Source organism: Adiantum capillus-veneris, chromosome 14, assembly GCF_014529385.1.
Source record: "Adiantum capillus-veneris isolate H3 chromosome 14, ASM1452938v2, whole genome shotgun sequence".
NCBI lineage: Eukaryota > Viridiplantae > Streptophyta > Polypodiopsida > Polypodiales > Pteridaceae > Adiantum > Adiantum capillus-veneris.
The window spans coordinates 17,151,400-17,167,222 of record NC_140944.1 but is presented as its reverse complement, the minus strand read 5'-3'; the positions used below and the strand labels follow the sequence as shown (position 1 = coordinate 17,167,222).

At 39.9% G+C, this 15,823-nt stretch overlaps 1 pseudogene; it reads right to left on the bottom strand.

The window, feature by feature from the left end:
• Nucleotides 1–5,965: 5,965 nt before the first annotated feature.
• LOC147441973 (uncharacterized) overlaps nucleotides 5,966–15,823 on the bottom strand; it is a 90,661-nt pseudogene continuing 80,803 nt past the window's right edge.

The following is a 15,823-nucleotide window of genomic DNA, read 5'->3' as shown; positions in this document are numbered from 1 at the left end:
AAGGAGTGTTCTTACAAGAAAGAATATATATCCTCACATAATCACTCATAAAAACATAGCATAGCTTAGTAATTAGAATGGTAGAGGCAATGACCATGCATTGGAGCTTGGCTCTTGGTTGGATTTGCATCACAAGCCAAGAGTTGTTGTTGTTGAAGAGATGTAAGGTGATGAAGCCAAGACATTCACAAATGAGAATTCGATTTCTTTCTTATTGATTTAGGAGCCATGGGTTTAGATTTAGATCAATCTAGTTGGATAGATCTTTTGGATGATGATTTATAAATATTTTGTAAAATTTACTCTATGAGAAGGTTTTGTCCTGTCTCCCGTTCATCTCTCTCATCTCTCTCTTTATTTTGGCGGGGGAAATTGATTTATTTGACATATTTACAATCATCTTGAAGGTGCTAGGCCTTCAGCTTCCCAATGATCAGAAGTAATCTTTCTCTTAGTCTTTTGTCAGGTAATACTAATGCATCTTCTGTCATCCTGTCCCTAAGGAGAGAGAGAGGGTCTGTATGATTAAACTTAGAAGCATCCTCAAATACACGTTCATTTTGCATGGACCAGATGAACCACAAAAACCAAAGTCGTATGAGTGGATTGAAAACTCCAAGGCATCCGCACAGTCTTGATGAGTATGAAATTTGCACAATGTCAACTAAAATTTTGTGAGCTGTAACCCCCATGCATCTGATCACATATTGATTGACCTTTTCCACCATTTAGCTACAAGTTTACAATGCCAAAAAACATGTCTGACCGACTCATCCTTCTTGCATACATTGCATTTCCACCCCTTCTTAGACAAGTTCTGAGCAATAGGAAGCACTCCAGTACAGACTCTCCACAAAAAAAACTTGAATTTAAATTGTTTGGGAATAGACCAAACGTCAGATAGCACTTTGTCCCATCATTTGACTTCCATGTGGAGAGACCACTGTTTATAACATCGTTCAAAAAAGACCAAAGATGGGGAGTTTCACCTATTGGCTACATATCCAGGCAGTAGCCTGTCCCTGTGTCTGTCTTGTACATTTGGCTGGCCTAGCACTTCCAAGTTGTATACATGTGCTCCAGGTTGATTTCATAATCCTCTTGATGATTGCCAAGCTCGAATTGTCTCCTGGTAAGAGAAAAAAGTTTCAACTGGAGGTTAGATTCCATCATTTGATTAATTTGCACTATCCCTTTTTTGAAAAGGGATAGGCCGACGTCCCCATCAATTGTGCAGGTGGAATTTCAAAGACAAAGCTCCAAAACAAACTTTCAGTGCCTAGTGAATTATCGGTGTATCTAATCCTACCTTTCCACAACAAATTAGAGCAGGTCTTTTTCCAAGATCTCACAAGCATATTTTTTGAAACACCAAAACCTGTTTTTATTGAAACAACAGTAAACAGTTTGTCCCAGCTAGACATATGCCAAATTCCGTGAAAGTAAACCACTAAAGAGTCAATCACATTCCACAAACAGAGAGACCAATCAATATCATTATGTAGCAAATGTTTTATCAAGCGACCCTTCTAGCCTAGCCATAAAAAACAACCTCACAATTTTTATTTTTCTTATATGTGCATGTGAAAAAGAAAAATATCCATGAGAAAATTCAACCAAAAGATGAAAGTTGTGAGAGTCTAACAGTCACAACCAAGCAACAACGGGCATCATAATTAGCACCTAGACAGTATTATTTCTTTTATATATACTCATGTAAATATCCATGAGAATTCATAATGAAAACCATTACAAGAAATTTAAACATTCCAAAAAATAAATCTTGTTTTACGAAAAAGATCTCTCGGGGTAATATTCACAAATGATGTTAATAGTAGGACATACCCATAACAATGGTGAATGAGTTACCATATGTAGATCTATTATTAAATCTAGATTGATGTGTCCTTGTGAACCATGGTGATGAAACCAATTGAGAGCCACCACAATGAGGCATGTGAGCTATTGCTATAGATTCGTAGGCGCAACCTTATATGAATTCAAGGGAAGTTGTTTCTTTTATAGGTTAGTTAAAATGAAATGACTACTACTCCTAATTAGCGTGCCAAACAACCTAGTCCCAAATCATTTTTTTTGAGGTAAAATGCCCATCATCTCAGGCATAACAACGAGTCCTTCACACCCATATTGAGAAGCCACGATGTACACACAAGTAAACTTGTTCCAGTTTATGAATGATGGTTTCATATCGACACATGCTCATGCATGCTGCGTAGTGCTTGTAAAGATGGGGAGGTGAAATGGGTGTATTCAATTTATGAAAAATGTCCAAATTAGTGATATTAAACTAGGCCTCAATGCATGTGATATATTATGGAGGCCCTACATATAGTGAACCCCGTGAGTTTAAAAGGTAATGAGTAGGTTCCAACCATAAAGATATTTGTTTATCTCGGAGGGCCTTCAATGTCTCCTCAAGAGGTTTCATTGAACAAAGACATGACCTCAAACTAATTGGTCCTCATGAAGAGGATAACATCCTCCACTCCTTGTGCATGCATAATTCCCAACGTGGATAAAAGAATCATTCTCAAAGGCCATACCTATTGCTTCCAAGCATAGATCTTTCATTAATGCATTCCAGAAGACCACATTCAAGTCAACCCTTGTGCTCACAAGAATGCTTCACCCCGTCACAGCATGGGAATTGTTTTGGATTGAGCTAACCCATGTGAAAATGGGAAGGCGAACATAACTACTCACATAGATCTCCATGCCTTTACAGGAACAAAATTGTATATGTATTTGAGTCTATGAAATCTTGATGCATGTATTTAGGCATCCTCTGAGCTGGACCTACAATTATCTTAAAATAAAACCAAGAAATTAGCATTCAAGAAAAAGTTCTTAGAGGATACCAATTAAGAGAACAAGGTGAGATTGTTTTGCAGTTTGTGACATTTTTTTTGGTTTTGGTGTGTGTGTGTGAATGTGTATATATGCGTTTTTTCTTCTAGATTTGGCGGCATCCTCTCAAGCAATTTGTGCTCACTTAGGTCGCTTGTGAGTGCACTATTTCTTTCTTTTCTTGTACACACACACACACACACACATACACATATGCACATCAACACGTAAATAAATAAAGTTGCACATATGTTTACACACAATTTAGCACAACATGCACACACACATACACATTTTAAAATTAAATAAAAACAATAATATCAAATTTCTTATTTTCAAAATTCGATTAAATATTATCATTCACAATCAAACATATTAAAATTTGGTAGTAAGAGTAAGTTTAAAAAAGAATCATTCAGTTGTTTTGATTTGGTTTAGGTCAATTTATACTTAAACCAAAAGACTTTATAATTTTTTCATGTTTAAATTAAAACTTAGTTCGTTTCATACATTTGACCATTTCAGTCTGGTTAGACCTAAACACTTTGGTTAAAGTGTTAGGGTTTGGCCATTTTATTTAGTTTAAAGTTTGCTACTTAGGATTGGCTAGGTGCATGTTTCAATCCGCAAAAATTTAGCATTTGGCCATTTCAATCCATTTAGGTCCATTTGCCCTGAATGTCCTAGTGTGTTCACATATATCATCACCTCATATACACTAATGAATCCTCCCCCTCACAGTGATGTGGGGTGAACAGGAGTTGGCACATCACTAGAAGAGATAACTTCATTACTTACGCCAAATTACCGATGTTGTTGTCAGTATTATATGCATTGCTAGACCTAGAGGAAGATCCAATTCTTTAAAAAATTAAATTTTGAATTACTGACACGTATACCGATGGGCATACTGACACATTCACCGATGCTACCTGCAAAAACACAACCACATGTTCTTTTCTATTGTTTTGTCCCATTTTTTAAAGATCTCTCTTGCTCTCCTCTTCTCCCTTACTTCAGATCTAGTGATGTGTGACTTATCTAGCTTCAAATCTCCTGTCATACACTCGCTGACAACAACAAGCTGAGATTGTTTTGCAGATTTGTGACAATTCTTTGGTTTTGGTGTGTGTGTGTGTGAATGTGTATATATGCATTTTTTATTCTAGATTTGGCAGAATCCTCTCAAGCATTTTGTGCTCACTTAGGTTGCTTGTGAGTGCGCTATTTCTTTCTTTTCTTGTACACAAACACACACACACACACACACACACACATACACATATTCGCATAAACATGTAAATAAATAAAGTTGCACATCTGTTTACACAATTTAGGACAATATGCACACACACATACACATTTTAAAAATAAATAAAAATTATAATATCAAATTTATTATTTTCAAAGTTTGATTAAATATTATCATTCACAATCAAACATATTAAAATTTGGTAGTAAGAGTAAAAAAGAATCATTGAGTTGTTTGATTTGGTTTAGGTTAATTTATACTTAAACCAAAAGACTTTCTAATTTGTTCATGTTTAAATTAAAACTTAGTTCGTTTCATACATTTGACCATTTTAGTATGGTTAGACCTAAACACTTTGGTTAAAGTATTCGGGTTTGGCCATTTTATTATTTTGCTACTTAGGATTGGCTAGGTGCATGTTTCAATCAGCAAAAATTTAGCATTTGGCCATTTCAATCCATTTAGGGCCATTTCAATTTGCTTAGAGCTAGCTTCTTAGGGTTGGCGGCTTTTGGTTTAACCATTACTAGATGGTTGTGTTTGGACGGTTAGGGTAGGTTGTGTCAAGCAGCTTAGGATTAGCAACTTAAGGTTTGACCCCTAATAGATATCCGTGTTCAGACGATTAGAGTAGGCTGTATAAAGATGCTTAGATCAGGCTGCTCTAAATTGGATTAGTGCATTGTTTGGCCATTTCCATCCACTTAGGGCTAGCCTCTTAAGTTTAGTAGCTTAGGGTTAGCTGCATGAGGTTAGTGGCTTCTAGTTTGGTTGCTAATAGATGGCCGTGTTTTAACAGTTAGGGTAGGCCATGTAAAGCAGCAGGCATTACATCTCTTTGTCTCTCAATCTCTCTTTCTTTTGGCGGAGGAAATTGATTTATCTGACATATTTATAATCATCTTGAAGGTGCTAGGCCTTCAGCTTCCCAATGATCAGAAGTACTCTTTTTCTTAGTATTTTGTCATGTAATACTAATGCATCTTCTGTCATCCTTTCCCTAATGAGAGACAGAGGGTCTGTATGATTAGACTTAGAAGCATCCTCAAATACACATGCATTTTGCATGGACCAGCACTATGGGAGAATGCTGCTGTTACCGCACAGCATTTCCGCATAAGAGGAGAGAGAGAGGTTCAAAGTGTTAGGCCTTCAACTTCCCAATGATCAGAAGTACTCTTTTTCATAGTCTTTTTTCATGTAATACTAATGCATCTTCTGTCATCCTTTCCCTAATGAGAGACAGAGGGTCTATATGATTAGACTTAGAAGCATCCTCAAATACATGTGCATTTTGCATGGACCAGCACTATGGGAGAATGTTGTTGTTACCGCACAGCATTACTGCATAAGAGGAGAGAGAGAGGTTCAAGAAAGAGAGAGATTGTATGTTGTAGCCCCGCCGGCGCGTTTTCTGACTTTTCCGCGAGTATTACCGCATGTATTACCGCACATATAGCCGCGCAGATTACCGCAATAAAAAAAGAATCTCCGACCCCATTCCTCTCCCACTTTTCCCTTTCTATAAATCCTAGCTATTCTATTTTGTTACTTTTCAAAAATTGGTACCCCCTTTTTGCATGGAGTGCAAGAAATCCCATTCTCATTGGGATTTTTAGTACCTCTCTTCTCTTTGTTTGCCTCATATACTCTACTCATTTGTACTCCATGAGATTCTATATCAAAAAATATTTTGTTTCCACCTCAAAATCTTATGTCAACTATGCATTCATATGGAAATGACAAGCGAACAATGATCAAAATTGTATTGTCTTGCGTTCATAAACAAATAGCCCTTTTGTACAGCATAAGTAGAGAAAGAAGACAAAGTCCAAAAGATATTTATTAATTTTCATCCTCCAAGAGATCTCTACAAGTGCTTACATCCATGTCCAAACCCATGGTAGCTAAATCAATAAAAAAATCTATTGATTCATCCTCTACAGCCTCTCCTATTGAATCATCATCATCCTCTCCATCCTCGTCCTCCTTCTCACTATGGTTGGTTATTGGGAATGGTCGGTTCTCCTCGACCTCAACTGCATTATCGTCATTGGCCTCTTCTTGAGATGGTATGGTGGGATCTGCCAAAGTCTCTATGTTCTTATCTACAAAGATAGATCTCCTCCGTGGTGTGACTAGAATAACATACCAAAGTCGTCTTCGATACATACAAGGCACATAAAACACCTGTAGGTCATAGAGCAAACAACAACATGAATGTAGTTTTATATGTATCATCTAATGTTTTAGTGAGTTGCACATGGATGAAATTGCCCGGAGTCTACCATATAGAGCCCATTCTCATGTCTCTTAACCTCACCTGCAAACCATCGACAATCAAAGAGATATTTGTGAAATGTTCCGAAATCCACTTTGATTATCCTCTCTATTGTTCCACATTCCCTCACCTCTTGTGTTGTCGTGTCAAAGTTGCCCATAACTCCTCTATCGTGAGTGGTTTGACGCTCATCTATCTTGCGGGTTCGAAAATGACGTCCTTCGGACCACATAGAGTTGAATGTGAAGGCCTGCAAAAACCAATCAGGATAGATGAGAGAGAGAGAGAGAGAGAGAGAGAGAGAGAGAGATGACACACACACTAAACACATTGAGTATATTACCCTTGGTAGACATCCTCGCGCGTACTCCCATTCTTTAGGGCTTATTTGTTCTCCTTGTGCCTTGGCCGTGGTCATGGCATTGTGTATCCACCCAACTGGAATTAGATCAGGGTATTTGGCAAGCTCTTTAGAAAAGGTAGGTGCTCGCCTGCCGCCATGCGACCTCTTCCATGCTTCCCTCTCCCTTTCTCTTGTTGTACGCACCTCCACATACATATCCACCCATTTGCCCATGATAGGAGCATTGAGTAGACAATGGTTGTTGACTATGGCTTGAAATTCCCTATCCAAAATCAAGAGAGAACCTTTCCCACTTGGAATGTTTGCATGTTTTTTTGGATCCTCTTCCTCCGTCTTTAACGAGGCAATGATGGGTCTATTGTGAAAAGATATTGAGAGACATACACAAAAGCCTCTTGTACAATCCAACCCTCTACCATGCTTGCCTGAACACATGAAACCATTAGTGATCAAAGTAACCAATTAAAAGCGTTGTGAGTACAATCCAATCCTCCATGTCATCCCAATCGACCTACACACACGACCACACACTAAATAAGAAAAAATAAAATAAGAAAAAGAAGAATCAAGAATGTTGGTACTGACATGACTGACACTCATTAAAGATAGAGGGGACTGTAAGGTAAAGAGGTGGGTACAAGAAGTCATCCAGTCGGCGTAACCTTAATGTCTCATCAGAGATTTTTGCTGTAATACACGCGGTCATACACACGGGAGCAGACGTGATAATATGCGCAGTAAAATCTCAAGCAAACTTTTTTATATAAAGGGGGAACCTACATGCCCCCGCGAAATTGAATGCCAAAAATTCAAAAAACGAGCTCCTTCTCTGCACGGGCCTGTTTCCCTCTCCATCTCCAAGCTCTCTCTCCTTCTCCCTCTCCATCTCCAAGCTCTATTACTCTCTTCATCTTCATCCCCACCATATCCAAGAGATCGAGGTCACGACTGTAAGTGCTCGAACTCTCTCTCTTTCTTCTCGTTCTTCTACACACACACACACAAACACATATACACACACACACACAATGCATACACATTACACACACACACACACACGCACAATGCATACACACACATGCACACACACATTGTACACACACGCACACACACACACACAAATTTGTGCACAATCACACACTAATGCAAGCATTAGTGTGTGCATGCATTATACACACACTAATGCTTGCATTAGTGTGTAATTGTGCAAAAATTAGTGTGTTTTCACAAAGTATTTTGTGCACAATCACATTAATGCCCGCATTAGTGTGTGCATGCATTATACACACACTAATGCAAGCATGAGTGTGTGCATGCATTAGTGTGTTTCCACACACTAATTTGTGCCCAAGCACACACTAATGCAAGCGTTAGTGTGTGCATACCTCTCTAGCACACACTAATGCAAGCATTAGTGTGTGCTTGTGCACAAATTAGTGTGTCTACACACTAATGCATGCACAAGCACACACTATTGTGAGCATTGGTGTGTGAAAAAATTGCACACACTAATGCTTGCATTAGTGTGTGCTTGTGCACTAATTAGTGTGTGAAAACACACTAATGCATGCACACACACACTAATGCGAGGATTAGTGGGTGCATGCGCTAACGCTTGCATTAGTGTGCATGCGTTAGAAGCATACCAAAACATACCTCCATGTGGGTGTGCGATGATGTTGATTGAGACCCCAATGGTCACCGAGAAGCCCAACGGTAGATTAAGGTCCAACACACACACACTAGATTAATTTCTTTGCCACACACTAACGCACACACACAATATATTGATTAGAAGCACACACACACTCTAAATGGATGAAAAAAGAAAAAGCACACAAACCATTTCTTAAATAGGAGATAAAAGGAATCCTATGCAATAAAGATTCTCACTTTGACTAGAATCCAATGTTAATTAGGGTCCCTTTTTTTGTGAAATTTTAGGATATGGCATCCTCTTCCACGCCCGGCTATCGATCCATAGAGGACTTTCTCGCTGAGGGCCTCTCTTACGAGGACGCTTGTGATGTTTACTACTCGCAGTCTTCCTCCCATCAGCCACAATCCACCTTCGGCTTTCGATGGTTCTGAGATGCAGTACACGACCCCGACCTCGTGAGGGCATACCGTGCCCAGGCAGAGTGGCTATCCTCGCAGTAGAGTCTTCTAGGGCGGTACACACCCACACAATTGGCTGCCTATGGGCTCTCATCGCTTGCAACATCGGGCGTCGGCACTGCGATCATGCAGAGTGTGCCTCCCCCAGCGCCTCCCTCCACCTTACCCTCGACTTTCCCATCACCCGCACCTCCCTCCACCTTGCATTCGCAGCGATCCACGCCCGCACCGTCGAGTTCTCCATCGCCTACACCACCCAGCGGTTCGGGCTCGGGCCAGCGCTCTTTGGGTGGCCAACGCTCTTCTTGTAGTGGTGGCTCACGCTCTCCTCGAGGTAGTGGCTCGTGCTGCTTTGGTGGTGGAGGGGGCAGTGCTACAGATTCACCTCCTCTTACACCCCGACCTCCTCGCTCACCCCTTGGAGCTCCACATGAGGATGAGGATGGCGATGCGCCCACCCCGGATGCTCGTGGCTACTACTATTATATACATCGAGGGGGGAAGGTGGATCTAGGTTCCTCTTTAGGGAGGACATTTCGAGGGCACCTTAACTAGCTGATCCACTCAACATACCAAGATTGCTTTAAATCTTTCAAAGATCAGGACCCAGCCGACTTGACATGCATTCACACGACATCGCTCATACGGTTTCCTAATCCGGAAGTGGAAGAGTTCTCCAGGTAGTGGCTCGAGGAGTACGTCAAGAATTTCTTGAAAAATAAGAAGTCCAGTGTGCGGAGGGAGGCAAAGCGAACATTTGAATCTGAGGGTCACAACTATCACCCTAGAAATGTTCACGACGAGGAGTGGGAGAAACCCTAGGGCGAGCTGGAGGACGAGAGCGCGGTAGGTGCTAGTGTGCACACTTGGCAAGTGGAGGCGAGGGCGCAGCAAACGCCCACGTATTACGGCTCGGGCGAAAAAGCAACATGGAAAGATAAATTTAAGAGTGCGCGTATTTTGATTTGAATTGATTTAATTTGTGGTAATAAGGTTAGGTTTGTGATATTTTTTAATTGATATATAGCAGAATATTACTATGACCTGCCCAAGCCGAGAGATCTAGAGATACAGAGAGAGCCACTCCGAATATCAGACATGGTGCTGGCTGTATGAAAACAACAAAATCAATCACGAAGAATTTGAAAATGCATGTCGTACACTACAGCCTGTAAGTATGAATTTTTTTAAAAAATGAGTGCATGGAGAATTATGTATCCATTTGTATTAATTAAAGGTTTTGTTGTTTTTTTCTTTTCCAGAGTCAGGGAGTCCCTCGAAAGGTCCCAGGATCCAAGTAGCTCAATCCTCCGAGTGTTTTTGGGCCCGTCTTCTTTTGGCCACAATTGTATAGCCCCCATGTCAAAAAACATGTCTGACCGACTCGTCCTTCTTGCATACATTGCATTTCCCATCAGTGAACCACTTCTTAGAGAAGTTAAGAGCAGTAGGGAGGACTCCACTACAGACTTTCCACAAAGAAAACTTGAATTTAAATTGGTTGGGGATAGACCAAATGTCAAATATTACTTTGTCCCACCATTTGACTTGCATGTGCAGAGATCCTTGTTTATTACATCGTTAGAAAATACATGATTTTGGTAGAGCTGCTACACAAAAGACCAAAGATGGGGAGTTCCACGTATTGGCTGCATATCCAAGCAGTAGCCAGCCTTTGTGTCTGTCTTGTACATTTTGCTGGCCCAACACTTCCACGCTGTATACATGTGCTCCAAGTTGATGGCCATAATCCTCTCTGATGATTTACAAGCCCGAATTGTCTCCTGGCAGCAGAAAAAAGTTTCAAATGGAGGTTAGATCCCATCATTTGATTGATTTTCACTATCCCTTTTTTGAAAAGAGATAGGGCCGACCTCCCCATCAGTTGTGCTAGTGGAATTTTAAAGACAAAGCTCCATAACAAGCTTTCAGTTCCTAGTGAATTATCGATGTATCTAATCCTACCTTTCCACAACAAATTAGAGCATGTCTTTTTCCAAGATCTAACGAGCATATTTGAAACACCAAAATATTTTTTTATTGAAACATCAATAAACAGTTTGTCCCTACTAGACATATGCCAAATTTCATGAAAGTAAACCATTGTAGAGTCAATCAATTTTCACATACAAAGAGACCAATCAATATCATTATGCAGCTATGATTTATCAAGCATGCCCTTCTAGCGTGAGCACGGATCTTGAAGTCCTTAATATGAAGACTCCCTTTAAAGTATGGCTGTGAAATTTTATGCCTTGCAACTAGAGTTACAACAGTTGAAGTAGCATTCCACAGGAATTTAGACATCAAAGACACACACTTTTACAACATTTTGTCTGACCAATCCATAAGAGGCAAGTATAATAAAGTATAAGGTACGAATACAGACTGAACAATTCTCAAGCGCACATGAATGGCCATTTACAGTACAATGCCAGGCTGCAATTTTAACTTGCACTTTCTCAACTACCCATTGCTGAAGTTGGTTCTGAGTCACTCCCACGCCTATTGGATAGGCCGCATGCCTGAATTTTAGGATACCTTTTCCTTGACCAGATGAGTGCATCAAAGTCCCTTGAAGACCAATTTAGGAAAATTGGGAATTATTCAATTCCCATTTTTTGAGATGAGATTGAAAATATAGTCTTTTTCAAGGGAATTCTTATTCTTATTGAAATTTAGAATCATGAATTAAGTTGTTCACTTTGGCGTATTTGATACCACCTGGTAGAGAAAACAAGTGGAATATATAGAGACAACCACTATGATATTGAAACAAGCAATCAAGAAATTTAGCACATATTCAAGTGTCAATATTGTTGTCACTTATCATCAACTGAGAAGGATTTTGTCTTTTGACACATACTGTATATTCCTCATTAATTTTATTGTTTTGACTTGTAAATGTAGGATGCACTTGGTGGTTTGGTAGACTCAATTTCATGTTTTGAACAAAATGCATTGTTGGAAATATTATAAATTTTATAGTTAGTATTTATTTTTTATTTCTTTAGATTGTTGTGACTCTGTGAATATAGGATATACTCTTTGGCTTTGGTAATCTAAATTTTCATGTTTTAAACAATGATCAATGGTGATTACAAATTTGATACATACTTATTCTTAATTTTTTTAAATTGGTATAACTTGTAAATATAGGATTACTTTGTGGGTTCAGATATTATTCATTCTTAATTTCTTTAAATTGCTATGACTTGTAAATATAGGATTTACTTTGTGGTTTTGCTAGTTTTAATTCCATGTTTTAAACGATAAGCATTGGTGGAGAGATTAGAAATTTAGGAGAATAGATTATTATGCTAAAGGAAATTTGCAAAATGGAAGTGTCTTATGTCATTTATGACATATTTAAGATGACGCCTTATATTTTGGATAAAGAAGTTGAGCCTCCTTAAAATGATGATTATGAACTTACAAATACCTTTGATAAGTCTTTCTCGAAGTGTTAGTTATTTTTTGGTAGCGGCTATGTTATTCTAGCTGTAGCGGCAGAGTCCAAACTCTATGGTGCCTTATGACCTAATTAACAATTTATAGAATAAACTTAAGCTTATTGCTGGAGTGTCATCCATATCTACTAAGGAGAAAAATCCTTAACTTTAAAACAACTTGAATGAAAGACAAAGACCCCATATGTTCCAATTGGAGGCTAAAATATTCCCAAATAAGAAGAGACTCATGTTCTTCCACTTAGGAAATATAGGGTCAAAGAAGTGGAGTTTCAAGCACTCATGGTATTTCCCACGTAGGGTGTCTGGAGACTCGAACTCAAGCTCAAGACTTGTGATGGTTTTCTTATCTAGTGTGGCTAGCAGTTTCAACCTTCACCTACCTTAGATCACTAGGAAATTACACTATAAGAGTTTGAGACTCCACATCTTCACCTATGAGGAAAAAGGTTTGAACTTAAGTTGGAGCCTCAATCCTTTTAAATCACTTGTCACCTAGCCTGGCTTAAGTTCAATCCCCCATCCTTAAAGGTGGTTACTTGCCCATTGTGGGCAAAGGCTTAAACTTCAAGCTGAGCCACTGAGCATGCTTATAGATTGTCTCTTTCATAGCTTCTTTATAAAGAATATTTTGTCTCTTGTGGCTAGAGGGTTCAAGCCTCCATCCTTACAAATGGTTTCCTTACAAGTGGTTCTCTTGTCTAGTGTTGTCGGAGGCTCAAACTTAAGTTTGAGCCTCCATCCTTCCAAATGGTTTCTTTCCCACTATCCTCTCACAGGCGGTTTCTTGCCTAGTCCGGTTGGAGGCTCGAACTTAAGTTTGAGCCTCTATTCTTATAGGTGGTCTCTTGGCTGGTATAGCTGGAGGCTCAAACTTAAGTTGGAGCCTCTATTCTTATAGGTGGTCTCTTGGCTAGTATAGTTGGAGGCTCAAACTTAAGTTCGAGCCTCTATTCTTATCGGTGGTCTCTTGGCAAGTATAGTTGGAGGGTCGAGCTTAAGTTCTAACCTCTACTCTTATAGGTGGTCTCTTGGCTGGTATAGTTGGATGCTCCAATTAAATTTTGAGCCTCTATGCTTATAGGTGGTCTCTTGGCTAGTATAGCTAGAGCTCACAGATTTTTTTCGCCTTGGAGGCTCAAAATTAGGTGTGAGCCCCATGGTTATCTCCACTAATAGGGTCCCCAACTATAGTATGCTTTAGCCATTTAGAGAGGCTTAGTTCAAATACTCATGAAATTTACTTTCTTTATCATATAGAAAATACACTAATTCTACCCTAATTAATTTTTATTATACACCTCACTCTGGCCAATCGAAAGCCAAAAGCACTCAAACCGTAACCTCTAGTGGACTTGTAGCCATAGTTGCCATACAACTCCTACTCTATCCTTTATTCAACAAATACAAATGCCTTCCACCAAACAAGGCACAACCGGTTAGCCTCTATAAGCGCTAACCTTATCCAGACTTCAACGGGCTAGACCCTCATAACACCAAAGCTTGTCTTTGTACGTAGAGAAGAAATTAGCCGCTCAAAAGCTGGATCCCAATCCAATTTAGGAAAGACACAATAGAGTGTGCGGCTGCCATACTCATAGGCGTGGCAGTAATGAAGAGATCCCCCACCAAGATTCCAAGAAAGAAGACCGTAGCGTGCTTGTAAAATCAAATCATGTGGTCGAGGCTAGGTTTGTATACTACTACTTTGCAAGCTTGTGTTCAAGGACTGTTGTAGTCTAGTTCACTATACCTTGCCAGGTTGCGAGCTTCAAGGCCTGCTGTAGTCTAGTTCACTATACCTTGCCAGGTTGCGAGCTTCAAAAATCTCTCAAGTTTGCAAACCTACGGAAATCTAAAATATGAAGATATTGGCCTACAATCTGATTCATACCTTGATAGGTTGTCGCGAGCTTTGGAAGTCTCTCTTGCCTACAAACCCACCGACATCAGAAATATGGAGATATCGACATGCAGTTCCATGCGAGCTTCAGGACTGAATAGTATCTCAGTGATAACCCATGGACATCAGTCTGCACACCCATGAACATAAGCAATATATATGGAGATATTGATATGCAGTCCTATAGCTAGGTTGCGAGCTTCCGATCTAGTCTTCGAGATATTACTGCACCCAAAAAAGCCCGAGCTTCAGAAATGTCTCGAGACCACAAATCCATGGGCATCAATAGTATCAAGATATCGGCCTCATGCAGTCCGGTTGCGAGCTTCAAAAATCTCCTTGGAGCAAAATGCTGACTCAAGGTGTCGTAGTCTTTGAGATACCGCTGCACCAACAAAAGGCTGAAATCTATCGATCTTACAGAACTTTGAGAAAACAGTGAGAAAATCAACTTCAACTCACCTTCGTAAGGACACATGTGCCTTCTCCATCAATCCACCCTTGATCTCCCTCAAGCCATGGAACCTGAGAAAGCTCTCTTCCTATTCAAAAATGATCTTGCCACGAACCTCTGTGTGTAATTGTCATGCCAAGCAGGGTCATAGGACCAAAGCAAGGTTGCCAAGGCGCATTCCTCATTGCAACTTCCTCCTTCTGTCTACAAGGTATAGTTGATGGCAGCTTGCTATCAGTTTTGAATTTTTCCGTCAGATTCAAAATTTGAAATTTGCTTGTGCAATGTGACCTCATGGAGTGTTTTTGGGTTTCTTTGTGGTGCCCTTCTGGAGTACCGTCATTGTCTTTCTCGAGTCAGATCTCAAGCTCCCTCTTAAGTTCGAGCCAGCCTAGCCCAAGTAATACTAAATTCCTTTCTCCAAATACATATGTTCATAGTCTCGCAATGTCTTTGAGGCATGCTTAAACTCTTGCAAAAGGATTGGCTCTTTTTTTCTAGATTCCTCATGACCAAACATGCACTTGCCACTCTACAAGACCAGAGCTTTCCTTAGATTCCTCGTGACCAAACATGCACATGTCACTCTACAAAACGAGAGCTTGGGCGCTCAATGTCCAATTCTAGCTATCCTGTTTGAAGCAAGACCGAGGCTATATGGCTTTCTCAAGTCTCCCTTTCAAGACTATCCTTTTGTGTGAACATAGTGATCATGTGGTACGAGTTTTTTTCTAGTAACCTTTAAACAATTGCAATGAACTACTTGCTTCTACAACTAGAGCATGCCCTTGCAACTCTAGAGAAACTAGAGCTTGGATGGTCAAGCTTGAGTTTGGGTCAGCAGAGCTCAAGTAGGACTACAAGCTTTTCTCAAGATTCCCTTGAGTCAAGGCCTCCGTCTGTGTCAAAGCACTTGTCATGTGGTAATAGTCTTCTTCTTGTAGGTTGTACATTGTTGCAATGGACTAGCTAGCTTGCTTCTAGAACTCAAGCCACTACAAGAGGTTGTGTGCTCTTGTGACGCTTATAGCAATGGAAATACATTGGGTTTTTTAAACCCCCGGTGTCGCTAAAAGCGTCGCTATTAGCGTCGATACGAGAACGTCGCCGTCG